The sequence below is a fragment of the Hipposideros armiger genome, unplaced genomic scaffold (assembly GCF_001890085.2).
Source record: "Hipposideros armiger isolate ML-2016 unplaced genomic scaffold, ASM189008v1 scaffold_223, whole genome shotgun sequence".
Lineage (NCBI taxonomy): Eukaryota > Metazoa > Chordata > Mammalia > Chiroptera > Hipposideridae > Hipposideros > Hipposideros armiger.
In genome coordinates, this window is record NW_017731573.1 from 1,540,455 (window position 1) to 1,555,754 (window position 15,300).

A 15,300-nucleotide genomic window follows, 5' to 3' on the forward strand; every position below is an offset into this window, starting at 1 on the left:
CCTTTCCTTTTGTTTTCTTCCTTCTTGCAATTTTGTTTTACTAGAGGGCTGTCAGGAGAAGTAAAGATAGAAGAAAATAAATTTATTGGGTTGTCGGAAAAGTCATGACACATTTTTGCAATAAACAACAGAAAAAAATACGTCATGACTTTTCCGACAACCCAATGTTTTGGGTGAATTTCAGGAAATAGCTGGCTGAAGTTATTGGTGAAAATGAGATTTTGATATTGCCTATAGATTTTTATTGTTCTGACACATTCTGTTTTGGTTTTCTGGACAGATAAAAGCTGGCTGTGTGTTGGAAGGGCAGGAAGTATCCATTCTTTTACTCCGTGAAAATGTTAATTGATAATCATGAAGGTTTTCTACCTTCCTGGAAAAGGAAGAGAACTGGACCCTTCCTCCAGCCCTTCCTCCGAGAAGTAGCTCAGGGACTGTGTGAGCACACAGAAGGCAGGGGCCCCAACAGGTCAGCCCCGGACTCGACAGGTTAGCCTCGGACCCGACAAGGCAGCCTCGGGCCTTTGGCCATGGCTGACATCCTGCCTGGAACCTAATAGATGCTTATGAAGTACCTGACAAATTGAATTACTGAAATTTGTTTGGCTCACACTCTTTGTTGTTCCCTAGACCTTTTCTGAGGAGTTTTGCGCTACATTTGTTTGTTAATTCCCACCCTTGCCTCCAGTTCTCAGTTGTGGCTGATGTCTTTTCTTCTCATTCTCTTTGTAATTATCAAGTAATTTATTAAATGGAGACAAGCTTAACTAGACATTAAATAATTGCAGGTGTGCTGTCGAATGGAGCTGCCGTCCTTTAACTGCACGCTCACAGCTGTTTGTGTTGTGCTGTGTGATGAGCTTTCACTCCACCTCATGTGGTTACACGATCCCTTGTAATTGTGAGGCAGGAGAATGGTGAAGCTTCTGCTCTAAGTGGTACCAAAGGCTGGATGGTCCCAGGAAACTACCAGGAAGGTACTGGGAGGTCGGGTTTGGAGTCTGTGCCACCTCTGACACTTCTCCTGGCATTTATTCAGGTCTGTTGCCCTTTTTCTCTATAGGGAACACCTGAATTGCCCCTGGAGTCTCAAAGGTGACCAGCTGTCACATTTTAAAACTGTTTCTTTTGGTCACCTTACCGATAAAAGCAAGGTTTTTCCCATCCTCCTAAGAGATCAGCAACATGTTCAACAAGTTAGCTCTTTCTGTGCTGTGATTATCAGACTTTATCTGCCTGCTTTTATACAGACCGGCGGCCCCTTCAGCGAGAGCTGTGGGTTTTACAAATGTCAATTTTAGTCAGGGGTTAGGTTTGTGGTGCCAGTAGTTTGCTGTCTTTGGCTGGTTTCATCATTTATAACGATTGCTAGAGGTAAATACCAATTATTTAGGGCCTGGCTCAATGCAGAATTTAGAGTAAGCTATTAATAAAGGATACACTACGTATATACGTAGTGGGTGAGTACACTACGAAGTTAGCCTAATGCTTACAACAGCCAATATATGTGATCTGTTCTCAGGACATACAGGTGTAGGAAATGTCATGCTGCCCCTCGCCAGCTGTGTGACCTTGGCATGCCACTTCCGTGTCTTAATCTCTAGTTTCTTTCCTTAGAAACTAGAGTGAAAATTGAAGCAATTGTCATGTGATATTGGCACGCACTCATTATTGTCATGTGATATTTGCCTGCGCATAGTGTGCCAGGTACTATTCTGGGTGCTGGCTACCTTTGTGAACAAAGCACACCAAATCTCTACCCTGGTGGGATTAACATCTGAATCTAGTTTGGACAGAATCCACTTGGTGGGAGAACAGGATAGCTACCATTTATTGGAAAAAAAAAATCAAACAAACATGTCACTGAAAGATGTACCTAGCAACGCTGACTTTCTTTATTTGGTACTTTTAGACCCTATTTCTATCTCGTTATTACATGTCTGCCTTGTAGAGTAGGCCTTAGTGAGAGCCCTCCCTCACACATGTTCATACCATCACCTATGCTGCCCATACTTATGGTTTGGGGGCTAAAACATTGGTTAGTCTCTGTACCTAGGCTTTTGGGACTGGTGGATTGGCATACTGACTTTAGAGCCTCCTTCTCTGAGTCTTTGTTTTATAGGTTTTCTTTAAGGTCCCAGATGGGACTCAGAGAATGACCTCTGAGTGACATGTTTGATCCTTTGAATCCCTTTGTGAAAGCCCAGTTTGTTCAAGTAAAGTCTGAATGGCACACAGAGGGTGCTGCAATGTTTAGCTTACCTAGCCGTGTCTGATATCACCAGTTTGTTAATATCTGCCGGAACCCAAGCAGAAAATTATCCCAGAGCATCAGATTGATCAGCTCTCCTAAACTCTTTCTCGTGGGTGACCAAAAGAAAAAACCTTTTTGAGACTTTGTTTTCTTTTTGTGGGTGACTAATAGAAACAGAAAGACAATATTTCAAAAGCATTGTGATAGCGTTCTGTGGGATTCTGGACTTCAGTGACCAGACATCTCTTCCTTGCAGGTGGGAGAAGTGGTTGTCAGTGAGTCCGGAGCTGTAGCTTGAGGGGAAGGGGCTGTGGCTCCTGCAGGGGCACAGAGATGTCATGTGCCCCTCTCATGTGCTGAATGCTGGGTGTCCAGTGTTTGGAGTCTGTAAATCAGGCTTAACACGGAGTCTGTGTTACTGTGAAGGTCAGAGTTGTGACCTCGTCATGCCATGGCAGTTTGCAGTCTTATTTCCTCTATTTTCTCTTAGGGAAGGAATAACTAATACGTGATAATGAAGAAAGGCATGTTTAGGGGCCTTTTTATTGAATTTTGATTTAGGGTACCTGATGTGGATGGTTTTTGAAGGATGTAGAATTTGGTTGATTATTGAGAGCCTTTGAGAAAAATGTATCCCCCACTGAATTCCTTCCATCTTTGCTGCAGAGACATGAACATGTCTCTCGAAGCTGAGGGAGGGGTAGTATGTGCTTAGTTCTCAGCCACTGAAAGGAGCTCAGACATCCCTGATGACTCAGCTGATGCCCTGCTGCCTTGGCTGGCTGCCTGTGCACAAAGGACTTGCTTCCTTGCTGAGGACTGAGTTTGTCACAAAGCCCCGTTGCTGGGGACTGTCGCAGTGAGCAGACTTAGCAGGATTGCACAGGCTGGCTGGAGGCCAGCTTTAGAAGACCTTGGAAGAACTAGCCTGAGGGTGGAGAAGACAAGTTTAGAAAACTCAGTTCTTCTTTGGTAACCCCTGTGAAACCAGGCTGTGGCTCTTCTGTGCCTTTCCCAGGAATAGGCAGTCTAGCTCATCTGGACTTCAGCTAGTTGGTGTGAACCAAGGAAGGGCTTCTTTTGGCCGCCATGTGTGAATCATTGTGTGACCAGGAGTTCAGTTTGACACCAGAGGAGAGAGTTATCCCCAGCATGGGGGACACATTGGAGTTCTACAGTACAACCAGGAACGTTCAGACCGTGTTTTTTACTGTAACGTCCCCCTCTCAGTGTTGAGTAAGGTCTGCCTGGCCATTCTGATCGTTTGGGTAAGTTTTCACCCCTTAGAGATGGTGAGTCAGAGTCATCATGGCTCCTTGGAAATGAGCACATTTCTGAAATGATCCATCCTAGTGCTCAGCAGGGCAGGTAACAAGGTACTTTTGTGCTCTTAGTTGCAAGTGTGTGCCGACTCAAAGTGGAAAGGGCAAAACCAGAGATTTTACCTTCTGTTGAATCTTTTCACCAAGAGGATTTTGTTCTTTAAATACAGAGGATGCCAAAAAAATGTATACACATTTTAAGAAAGGAAAAAACTATTAAAATTGTAATACTCAATGTATACTGATAACAAAAGATGAGTACAAGTCATGTTTGACTTCTGCAATTACAAGAGGTGCTCAAAGTGGTTACCATCAGCGTCCAGACACTTCTGATTACAGCGAACTACTGCTTGAGCAACGTTGACCAAAGTCTCCACTTGTATACGTTATTTTGGGCACTTCTGGTATATAAACCAGAACACCAAACTTTATAAGTGAGGAAGGAGTGTGAGGGAGTTAGAAATGAGACAAAATGCTATTCCTCCTTTTTCTTAGAAAACTCTCCTGGTACTTTTGGAGCTTTGTCCGTTGACCAAATTTTAACTCATTGCTTCAGTAACATCACTCAAAACATCTGTTCTTCTTTTTAGTCTCCTCCCTTAAAAATGCCAGAACCTTCCCAAATCAGCTAAATAAACCAAGTATGAAATGATCTAAAATGACTTAAACAAAGGAAATGATTTTGACTTTCCTAGTTGGGAAACTTTCTCGTCTTGAAGGCCAGCCCTCTAACTTGTGGGAAGATCCAAAGCAAAATCGAAGTAAACAAGTCCCCTAATTTCCTTAAGTAATTTCTAAACTATCTTTTATATACCTTACTTTATGCAGCTTGCAAGTGAGTATCACTGTGAGCGTTACAGTTTGTCAGGGTTTAGATCTTAATTAGCTCATGAAATTGCATTCTTTTGAAGTGTATACCACAGGTTGTTGGCTAGTTTTCCAAAAGCAATTAAAATGCCCACTGTTATAATTAAGCTTGTTACTGGTTGTGTGTTCTAATTATAAAATGTATTTGGCAATTAAACTCAAATTGAGGCTTTTGGCTGGGCGCTTTGGGATGTGGTAGACTGGCTTTCACCCTGATACTCGGTTAGGAGAGTCACTGGTGTGGGAACCTAGATGGGGGGTCATAGCTCAGATCCTTCAGTATTTATTGTTATTCCCTAAGTAAGAACAGCCATAGTTTATAGGAAAGCTAAAGTTAGGGAATGTGAGTTCCTGATTATGTCCTCTCTATACGGGCGACAAAAACTTGAACTTCCAAATTATAGTCCTTTAGCTGAGAAGTCCTTTTTAAGAAACATTGTCTTATCTTTAAGAAGGTGGCTTGACTGTGACAGCGAATATTTAATCTGTTCAACTAACATCTCCATTGCTCTGCTCAAATGTCTTGTCTGGTTGTTGAAAGGGAGGTTGGGGAAATATTGTAGGTACAGATGTACCGAATGTTTCTGAACTGCACGGCATGTACATGTTGTGAAGCTGTGTGTTCACCATCTCACAGTGGGATGTGTTGAACTGGCCTGTGGGAGAGGCTGTAATTGTCAGAGCTGCTCTTGATGGCAGATAGAGTCCTTAGTGGTTTCCTTCGCATGCTGCATGCCTTCTGTTCTTTTTTTCCTCCTTTTGGCCGTTTAGGCTGTTTTTCGTTTCTTAACACCAGAATAACACGGTGACTGAGACCTTGGACAAGCGAGTCATTCAGTGGACAGGTAGAAATCCGTATTTAAAGGGAAGTTGAGGCTTTCTTGTGTCTTCTTTTGAAGTCTGTTTAGCACACATGGGGGAAAATGGACCACTTAGTTTACATGGTTCTCTTTCATTGCCTTGCCTGTGTGCCCCCCCCCCTGCAATTAACATGAAAATGATCGCTTAAGAATGAGTTTATAGCATTTAGAGCTGGGAAGGAGGCTGCACAGGATGTTAAAATCAGAGAAAATGAGAAAAGGGCAAGTGTTTTGTAATTACTATTTGGTCTTGAATAGTGGAAGGATACAACCTTGTTTTAATGTGCTTTGTTCCAGAGTACCTTTAGGGTTGTAATTAATGATATAAATTATTTTACTTATTGTGCAGAGAAGTTAGAATTATTAAAGATACATTTTTCTTAGGAAAAAACAAGCACTATTTATTTGTGGTTCTCTGGACATATCTATGTTAAGTCTATAATATATGAGTGTAGAATAAATTTAAAGGCTTGTTGGTCTGAGGACAATTGCTTTAAATCCCTGTAAACAAGCACTTCCTGTGCTTCCTTTGAAACAACTTTTCATAATGTATTTCTATCCCTGTAAAAATAGAGGGGAAAAAAACCCAGATTAGCTTGGTTCCTTACGTTGAGTTCTACAATTTTTTTCCCCATGTACAGAACAAAATAAAACTAGTCTTTGCTGCAATCCTACAACAGATGATCTGAGGAAATGACTATCTCCAAAGTGTACATTTGTATGTAATATGTGGTATGTGTTACGTGTGGTATCTTACAGTAAAGTACAACATAGTCATTAGGAAATAATACACATGAAATGGGATGTGATAATGAGGTTGACTTAAAAATAAAATAAACATGGCATCATTTCTAAGCACTCTTACTTACAGGGCTAATCAGTTTAATTAGTCATACTCATAGTTCAGATGTCAGCTCTGACAGCCTTTCCTGCATTAAGTCATATTTAGCCCCCAAATCAGGCTAATGCTCTTCCTTTGTGTGTGCATAGCACTCCATACGTCCCTCTTGGTGGGACCTCCTGTGCTGTATTGTTTATTTGTCTGATTATTTCATTTGACTATAAACTGTTAGGACATGAGCAGATATAATGCTTGTTTTATTTTACTTTGCCCCTCCCTCTAGGTTCTTTTCAAAAAATTGAAGTTGTAATTAACATACAGTAAACTTCACATATTTAAACTGTACAATGTCTTAAGGTTTGACATAGTATATGTACCCATGCAGTTACCCCACAGTTAGGACAGTGAATGTATTCACCATGTCCAGAGGTCTCATTCCTTTCTGTTAACATCTAAAGTGTTTGCATCATTTTACATTCCCAACAGCAGTGTTTAAGTGTTCTAGTTCCTCCATATTCTTGCCAACACTTGGTATGATCAGTATTTAAAAAATTTTAGCCATTCTTATAGTCATGTAGTAGAATCTCATTGCGTGTTAAGTTTGCGTTTTCCTAACCAGTGATGTTGAACACCTCATGTGTTTGTCAACTTCCTTTGTGAAGCATATGTTAAAATATTGTGTGTGTGTGCGCATAAATATTTCCTATCCTGTTCCATTAGATTTAGATGTCTCTTCTTTAATATCACACTGTCTTGATTATTGTACCTTTATATTGACTTAAAATCAAGTATGAGTCTTCAGTAAACATTATTTGGACTACTTAGTTCCTTTGCCTTTCCACATACATTTTAGAATCATCTTACATATCTCCTCCTGGGATTTTGATCGAAACTTCATTAAATCTGTAGATAAATTTGGGGAGAAGTGTTTACTATGTTGAATCTGCTAATCCACGATCAGGATATGTCTCTCCATTTATGTTGATTTTTTTTTTTCCCCATCAACATCTTGTAGTATTCAGCATACTTGTCACAGATATGTCTTACTCTTTTTTTTATAGCTTTAATTCCAAAGGCTCAGAGATGCCTCATTGGTGCTTTTCTTGGACATATTTTTATTACACCTTTCTATCAGTAGTTTAAGTTGTGTTAGTCTTTGTTTAGTATTGCCTAAATTTTCCTGAGGAAGCCAATTTTATTTGGAGTCAAATGCCATAGAAGGTCGTTGACTACCTAGGTAACCCAGCTTAGATTTAACATCAGTAAATGATTTAAAGAATTGGTATAACCCCTTCTTTGGCTGGTGTAACTTTTCTTGAGGCATAAGCAAAAAATTAAAAAAATGAAAAATAAAGTGGTTTTAGAAATGTTTAGAGCAATTGTAATTAAGCTGTGTTTGAAAGACGATTTTCAGATGGCCAGGAGCTGACCAGTTCCTATGTTGGGTGGGCGGCAGCTGAGAGGACATCAGGAGCTCCTGAAGCATTATCCGTATTTCTTCCCCAGAGAGCCATCGAGGATGCATTTCAGGCTGGGAACAGATAACCCCTGGGCCAGTTGAGGGCTCCAGTGGAAGGATTCCTTAGTGATCGTCAGTTCATAGGAAGCAACATACAGACTAAAGCTACTTGGCTACTTGGTTTATTGGAGGATAGTAGTCTCATGTAGACTCTTCCTAAAAGTCAGTCTGTGTCCATCAAAACCCAGAGACATAGCCCTTCCCATTCGTGCATGGTCAGGTTAGGCAGTCAAAATGGAGAAGGAAGGGATTGGCGGTGGGTTATTAGAGCCAGAGTGGTCACTGATCAGAGATGACAGTGTGCCCAGTAGGGTCAGTATGAGGGACAAACATGGAGGATGCTTGCTTACATGAACAAGTGAGCTACGTGCTGCCTGCCAGGCACTGCTCTGAAGTGGTTTGTGTGTGTGAACTCACTTAACCTTCATAACACCCTTGTGAGGTGTGGGCACTGCAGTCACTCCATTTTGTGAGTGAGCGAAACGAGGCACAGAGGACCCAGGAAGTTTTCTAGTAAGTATGACAGTGGGGGAGGAATCCCGGCAGCCTGGCCCCACAGTGTACACGTCTAAGCACTGCATGTCTGTTAGGAGAACCCACAGGGAGATGGTCCCTGAGGCCCTCTCTGCTGGTCTCAGGGGCCTGGAAGCTCAGTTTTCTTTAGTTTGAGAATAAGAGAGACTCTTGTTAATGATAATACTGACATTTTTCATTTTTAAAGTCCTAAATTTAAGCTCTTGGGAGCATACACGTTTTCACATATTAAGTGTGTGCGTGTCTAAGTAAAAGTTTCCCTCCTTTATAAGTCCATGCTCTCCCACAGCTGCATAGTGTCTGCTTTAAATGTTTGTTTCCCAAGCTTTCCCCCTTCCTTTCCAAAGGGACAGACTCAGGCTTATTTCAGAATGGAGTTGCGTGTGCCTCTGATTTAGAGTGTGTCAAAGGGATTGTCTGGCTATGTGTACTTATATGGGGCCAGATATAAACACTGCTGAAGAGTCCTAGGCACTAAAATCAGCAGTATTGGTGAGCAAAGGCTGTGGCATGCCACCTGGTTCTGGCTGACAAAGCATTCTGGGCAGCATCTGCCACCAGCACCCTGGGTGTGGGCATTAGGGAGCATGGGAGCTGGCCTGATGGGCCCTTTGTGGCCCAAGTGGAAACTCTAGCATTTTGGTTGCTCGCTCCTGGGCTCGCACAAAGCCAGGGGTGACCATACTCTTAGGGAAAATGAGGACAGACAGGTTGGGTAGCATTCCTGATTGTGAAGGATGGACACCGGAAGGAAGGGATGGAGGGAGCAGAAGGAAAGGAATAAGGAATGATTTTTGATGTTCCTTGCCTTAAGTTTTCTGTCGTTGGGGGCTCCATACCTATAGTGGTGCCATTTGTTCCTTTTGGAATGGGGTGGAAGTAGAGTTTTGGAGTATAATCTGGAGTGATCGTTATTGAAGGGGAAACGTAGACAACTGGAAAGTTTCTCTGTCTCTCTCATGCGCACCCACATACATACACTTTCCTTTGTTTTTTTTGTTTTTGTTTTTTCGCTAAACGAAAGGCAGTTGGACAGAGTTCACCTACTATTTTAACCCTGGGCTAAGATTGTTTAGTGATAGAGCCGTGGACAGTTAGCATGGAAGCGTTTTTGTCCCTGCCAGTGAAGGAGGCCCAAGATGGCATTTGAACTTTGGCTCTTCAATTTAAATTACTAAAAATTTATTGGGAGCCTGTTATGTGCCAAGTGTGTGATGTGAACATGGATATGGCATCTAAAGGCTAATTGTTAAGACAGTTTATGTTGGTCTGGATATACGAGGTGTGATCAAAAGATACAGTGAATGTTTGAATAAAAACAATTTATTATAGTAAAAGACAAATTGCCATTAATCCCGCTCAAAATACTCCCCCTCGCTTCAAACACATCCGATTGTTCTTGCCACTTTCTGAAGCAGTTCTGGAAGTTGTCTCGTGAGTATCTTTAGTTCATTCTCCATCAACACAACACTCCGTGTCACACATCGCTTCTGGTATGGCAATTTCAAATAAAAACATTACGGTGTGTCGTCATCCATCTTATTCACCACCTCTGGCACTATGTAACTTCTGGCTCTTCCCTAAAGTCAAAATGATTCAGGACATTGAGGCAGCCCTGACAGCGCAACTAAAGACACTCAGGAAAGAGGACTTCCAGAACTGCTTCAGAAAGTGGCAAGAACGATGGGATAAGTGTGTTCGAAGTGGGGGAGTATTTTGAGGGGGATTAATGGCAATGTGTCTTTTACTGTAATAAATTTTTTTAAATTTAAACATTCACCATATTGTTTGACCACACCTCGTACCTCCACTAACCTGTGCTTGTCTTATGAGACAAAGATAAAGATAATTAAAGATTATGATTTTAAACTATTCAGCAAACATTACTCATTTTTTCTGATACTGTATAAGCATATCAGGATCTTTGGTGGGTGTATTTGTTTCCTGTTTGCTGTTGTAACAAATTACCACCAAATTTAGTGACTTTAAACAACCCAACTTTGGGGCAAACATATCTTTCTCTCCAGGATCTCACCACCTTGGATGTTACCAAATTGATGCCTCTTTCACACAAAGTTATCAGCAGACAAACCACAATTAATACAGGTGCAGTTGCTTATGTAGCTCATGGAAAATCCACAGTAGTAAAAGCTATTCCTGGAGTTCACACTGTCAGGTTCAAAAGTGAACTAGAAGGAAATACAACCTTGGATATGCTAATGCTAAGATTTGTGAGCTTGATGACTCAAGTTTTCCTCGGCCAGAATGTTCTAGCTCCTGTGGGAGCAGTGCACCGATGAGCTTCCTGCAGACCGAAGGGAACTTCATATTAGTCAGACATGTCTCCTTTGTCGACTGCCCTGGCCTTGATGTTTTCATGGCTGTGTGCTGAACGGTGCAGCAGAGATGGACGCAGCTCTTCTCTTGATGGCTGTAATGAGCCTTGTCCTCAGCCTCTGACTTCTGAACACCTGGCTGCAATAGAAATCATGAAACTGAAGCACATTTTGATTGTTCAAAATAAAGTTGATTTGGTAAAAGAAAGTCAGGCTAAAGAACAGTATGAACAGCTCCTTGTGTTTGACAAGGTAGTAGCAGACAGAGCTTCTGTGATCCCAATTTCTGCTCAGCTGACATACAATGTTAAGGTTGTCTGTGGAAATAGGAAAGAAAATTCCAGTACCCCAAGAGACTTTACTTCAGAGCCCTGACTTACTGTTATTAGGTCGTTTGAAGTCAGCAGACCTGGCTGTGAAGTTGACCACCCTTAGGGGGGTGTAGCTGGTGGTGGTATTCTAAGAGGAGTGTCAGAGGTGGGCCAGGAGGTGGAAGTCACACTTGTATTTCCAAAGACAGTGAAGGGAAACTGATGTGTAAACGAGTCTTTTCCAAAATTGGGCGACTGTTGGTGGACATAATGATCTTCAGGATGCTGCTCCAGGGCGTCGTACCGGACTTGGAGCAAACGTTGACCCCACTTTGTGCTGGGCTGACACAAAGCTGGAGCTTTACCTGAGACCTTCACAGAAGCTCCCATTTCCTGCTTAGACGGCTAAGGTGTGCGTGCTGAAGGAGATGAGGAAGCAGCAGAGGTCTGAGAATGCGTGCCCGTGAACACAGGGTCCCTGTGGACGGGAGGAAGAGTTAGTGCAGTCAAGGCCAACTGGGGCAAAACCATTCTGACTAATGCTGTGTGCACAGAAGTAGGAGGAAAAATCGTTAGAGAGCTGGGAAACACTGGCGTCAAGAAGAGGCATGACGATCAGGCCAACAGTAGATGATGACTGAAGAATTCCATTTAAATAAAGCATTTGGATAAAGTCAGATTGTCTCTTAACAATCTAGGGGTATATTTTCAAAGCAGGAGCGGGGAGTGAATTTCACAGCTCATTACCTTAGTAGTGGCTGTTCTTCTCACTTTTGGGTGATGAAATTTAACCTCTCGTACTAAAATGGAGTCTACAATAAATGTAAGAATTGGCACAATGTTGGATTGAATCTACATTTTACCAGAAATTGATCATTCCCAAATAACATCTGATTTATACATCAATGCAGGTTTGAAACAAAACTCTGCTACAACCAGCCTTTGCGGTAGCACACATACCACCAAACCTGTTTGAAATACAGTTGTGTTTTTTTTTTCATGATTCATCTTTGAGTAGCGCTAGGCTTGAAAGGATTGTTATACCAGTAAAAGCTTAAAGACACAAATTCTTGAAGACCAGCTTCCCTTTGCCTTATATGTTCTGTTGCTTTATCTTTGCCATTTTGAGTAAAAAGAAATTAATAGATTCAAATAAAATTATCCTTTAGAGCATGAAAAAACAAAGAAACAGAAACAACTCAAATTTATTATCTTACAGTTCTGTAGGTCACAGGCCGAATTCGAGTCTCCTTGGGCTGCAGCCAAGGTGTCAGCAGGGCGGTGTTTCTGGAGACTCCAGGGGAGACCAACCTTGTCTTTTCCCGCTTCTGGAGCCTTCTAGTAGTCACGGCCTCTGGTTCCTTCATCTTTAGTGCCAGCAGGAACAGGTTGGGTCCTTCTCACCATGCCATCTCTGTTTTCCGCTTCCATAGTCACATTGTCCTCTTCTACGTAAGGACCTTTGAGATCATATTAGGCCCACCTGGACAATGCATGATAATCCTCCTTTATTTTAAGATCAGATGATCAGCATCCTTAATTCCATCTATGATCTTAATTCCCTTTTGCCACGGGGAACATAACGTATTCACAGGATTAGGACATTTGAAATCTTCAGGGAGCCATTATAATACCTTCCGCAGTAGGGGGGCCTTTTCCCAAACTCTCCTCACGCCCACACTCCAGTGAGGTGACATGATGCGCTCCCCCTGCTTCTTGCATAGCAGATTGTCATTAGGAATGTGTGCTGTGTATGTGGTGGTCTGGGAGGCCCATCATTCATTGCCCTAAAGCCTCGCTCCTCTTCACACTGCTAACACCTCAGCCACCTAAACATTTCGTGATGAGTTTGGTACAGTTTTAATGTTGGAATGAGGGCGGAGATCCTCGTAGCCAGCCTGCCCTACAGGGGCTTGTGGACATCTCTTCCAAATGGCGGTTTTGGCAGGTAATGTTTTCTTTGAACAGCTCCATTTTTCGGGAAATGGAGAGTTCCTGCTTTATTTCAAGGGGAACTCTCTTTGCAGGTTGTAGAACCTATTGGTTCTTGCTTGTTTTATTCTCTGGGGTCATATTGAATAAATCTAATTTCCTCTTTCACACTTGAAGCCCTTGAGATTTTTTTAAAGACAGCTATCATATTCCCCAAGTATGATAAATTTAAAGAAAAAAAAATCTCAGTTTCTTCAACTGAGTCTCACATGAAACTGTTTTGAGACTTCTTTCCATCCTGGTCCCTCTCCTGAGTATGATACAACAGCAAGAAGGGAGACAGAAGGATGATTTAAGAGGAGCCTTCAAATGTCAGGGGCATTGTCCTGTAGAGGAGGCTGGTAAGAGCTTGGCCATCACCAGAGAAACAAATCACAGGCTTACATGGTGGCTGAAGAGATTTAGGCATTGGGAAACCTGCCTTTGCCTCGTGGATTGAGACAGTGCAATGGACTGCCCCGGGAAGTAGAGGGGTCTTTTGCCCTAGGAATGTGTAAGACAAGCCTTTAACCTCAGATTCATTTATTTTGTGTAAGAGGCTTTGCTTTTAGTGAAATGCTCTGCTGAAAGTGTTCTTGTCATTGCTTGTCATTTATGCTTGATGCCTGGGTTTCCCTCTTGTGTTGGTTCACTGCATGTGAAGCGTCATGATGACTGCTGTTAATCACAGGGGAAGGAATATGGTTCATGGCTTTTTGAAGGAAGGAAAACAGTGGCGTAGCTCAGGATAATTAATAGCAAGTGGAGTGACAGTTTGATTCCCTGGTAGGGACCCTGGCTTTGTTGAAGGAAAAAAATCACTTTATTCTTTCAGAGAGAGAGAGGCAGCTGTAATTCTGGTTGGATGAAATCCAATTAAAAGGAACTGACATGCAAATTGATGATCAGGCAGTGTGAGCATAGAAAAAGTCCAAGAAGAGTCCTGTAAGAAGTGGCAGAGAACAGTGTGAGTCATTTGGCATGGTAATGTGTGTGCAGGAGAAAATGGGAATGCACTGGCTGGCTACCTGGGCAGTTACACGTCTGGAATCTCAGCCAGCAAGAGCAGGACACTGGTTGGTGTGGTGGCTTTACAGGTACTGCACTTTGAGACATTTTGGAGTTGAGACCTACATTTTAGGAATGATAGCCTTTCACAATAGAATGATTATCAGTCAACCCTTGAGGGTTATAGGTTTCCAAATTGGTGATGGTTAAATATAATATTTCTAAGAATACATGATGGGAGTCCAAGCCTGGCTGCTGGGGAGATCTCTTTGTGCAGATAGACTTCACCTGACCTAATGATGTGTCCTCTAAGATTTGTGTGAGAATTGACTCCTAAATTTAGGATGAAATAGGACAGCTTGCCATTTTTAGTAATGCTATTATGAATCATTTTCTAAAGTGAAAAATCCTTTTATAACCAAAGTCATGCCCCATTTATCTTTTGAGTAAATTCATAAGTCCATATATGAGGTTTGCTTAAACAAAGGTATTTTTCTTTTCAATGAAATAATCTTGGGGACAGGTAGCAGTTAAGTGTTAGAATAACAGAGGAAAAGGTGGGCAGACTTGTAAGAAGTCAGTATATTGCTTTTCAGGTGGAGAATCCTGTGTAAGCAGTCAAGACGGCTTCTGCTGTTGTGGTAGAAAGGGGCTGCCCAGTGCACTGCGGGGAGATTTATTAGGATCTTGGGGGAATGGCCGCAGCAGTGGCTATGAAATGTTCTCAAGCAGGAGGAAATGGGGCCACAGCATGTACTAGGCTTTTTTTCGAAGAAAGCCAAAGAAGTTGAAATGGAGTTCACCCTGAGAAAGCTGCGGAAGACTGAGAAGCTAAGAAAAGGCTGACACAGGCAGCAGCAGAACAATAAGAGACCAGAATCTGGTGGGCAGTTTCCACTCAGCACAGCAGCATCCAAGTGTCATACTGGTCAGCTGTATGGAACATTACCAACGGGGACTCCTAGTGACCAGGGGCAATTGTTGGTCCATGTGTGAGCAGTGAGCATCACGTGGTGAGGTCCCATGCATTGTCACCTCCTGTGGCCACTCAGGGTGGTCCAGGTGTGAGCAGTGAGCATCACGTGGTGAGGTCCCATGCATTGTCACCTACTGTGGCCACTCCTCTCAGGTACTCCAGCAACCGTGCACCTATGCCCCAGGCTATCACATTTACAGTAGTCCTCCCTTATCCGAGGTTTCATTTTCCCAAAGTTTTAGTTACCTGAGGTCAACTGCAGTCTGAAAATATTGAATGGAAAATCCCAAAAATAAACAGTTCATGAGTTTTAAATTGCCTAGTGTTCTGAGTAGTGTAATGATCTCTCTCCGTCCCACCCAGGACATGAACCATCCCTTTGTCCCAAGTATACACACTGTGGGTGCCCCCTGCCTGTTAGTTACTGAGTAGCCAGGTGGTTGTCAGATCGGTTATCAGAGAGAGAGAGAGAGAGAGAGAGAGAGAGAGAGAGAGAGAGAG

The 15,300-nt window shown here is 42.4% G+C and overlaps 1 protein-coding gene and 1 pseudogene across 5 annotated transcripts in view; both read left to right on the forward strand.

Annotated features, from left to right (window-relative positions):
- The window catches only part of AUTS2 (activator of transcription and developmental regulator AUTS2), a 1,181,390-nt gene that overhangs the window by 109,027 nt on the left and 1,057,063 nt on the right, over positions 1-15,300 (forward strand). The gene's annotated exons all lie outside the window — the stretch shown is intronic.
- Positions 3,344-11,485, forward strand: LOC109389140 (eukaryotic translation initiation factor 2 subunit 3 pseudogene; annotated as a pseudogene).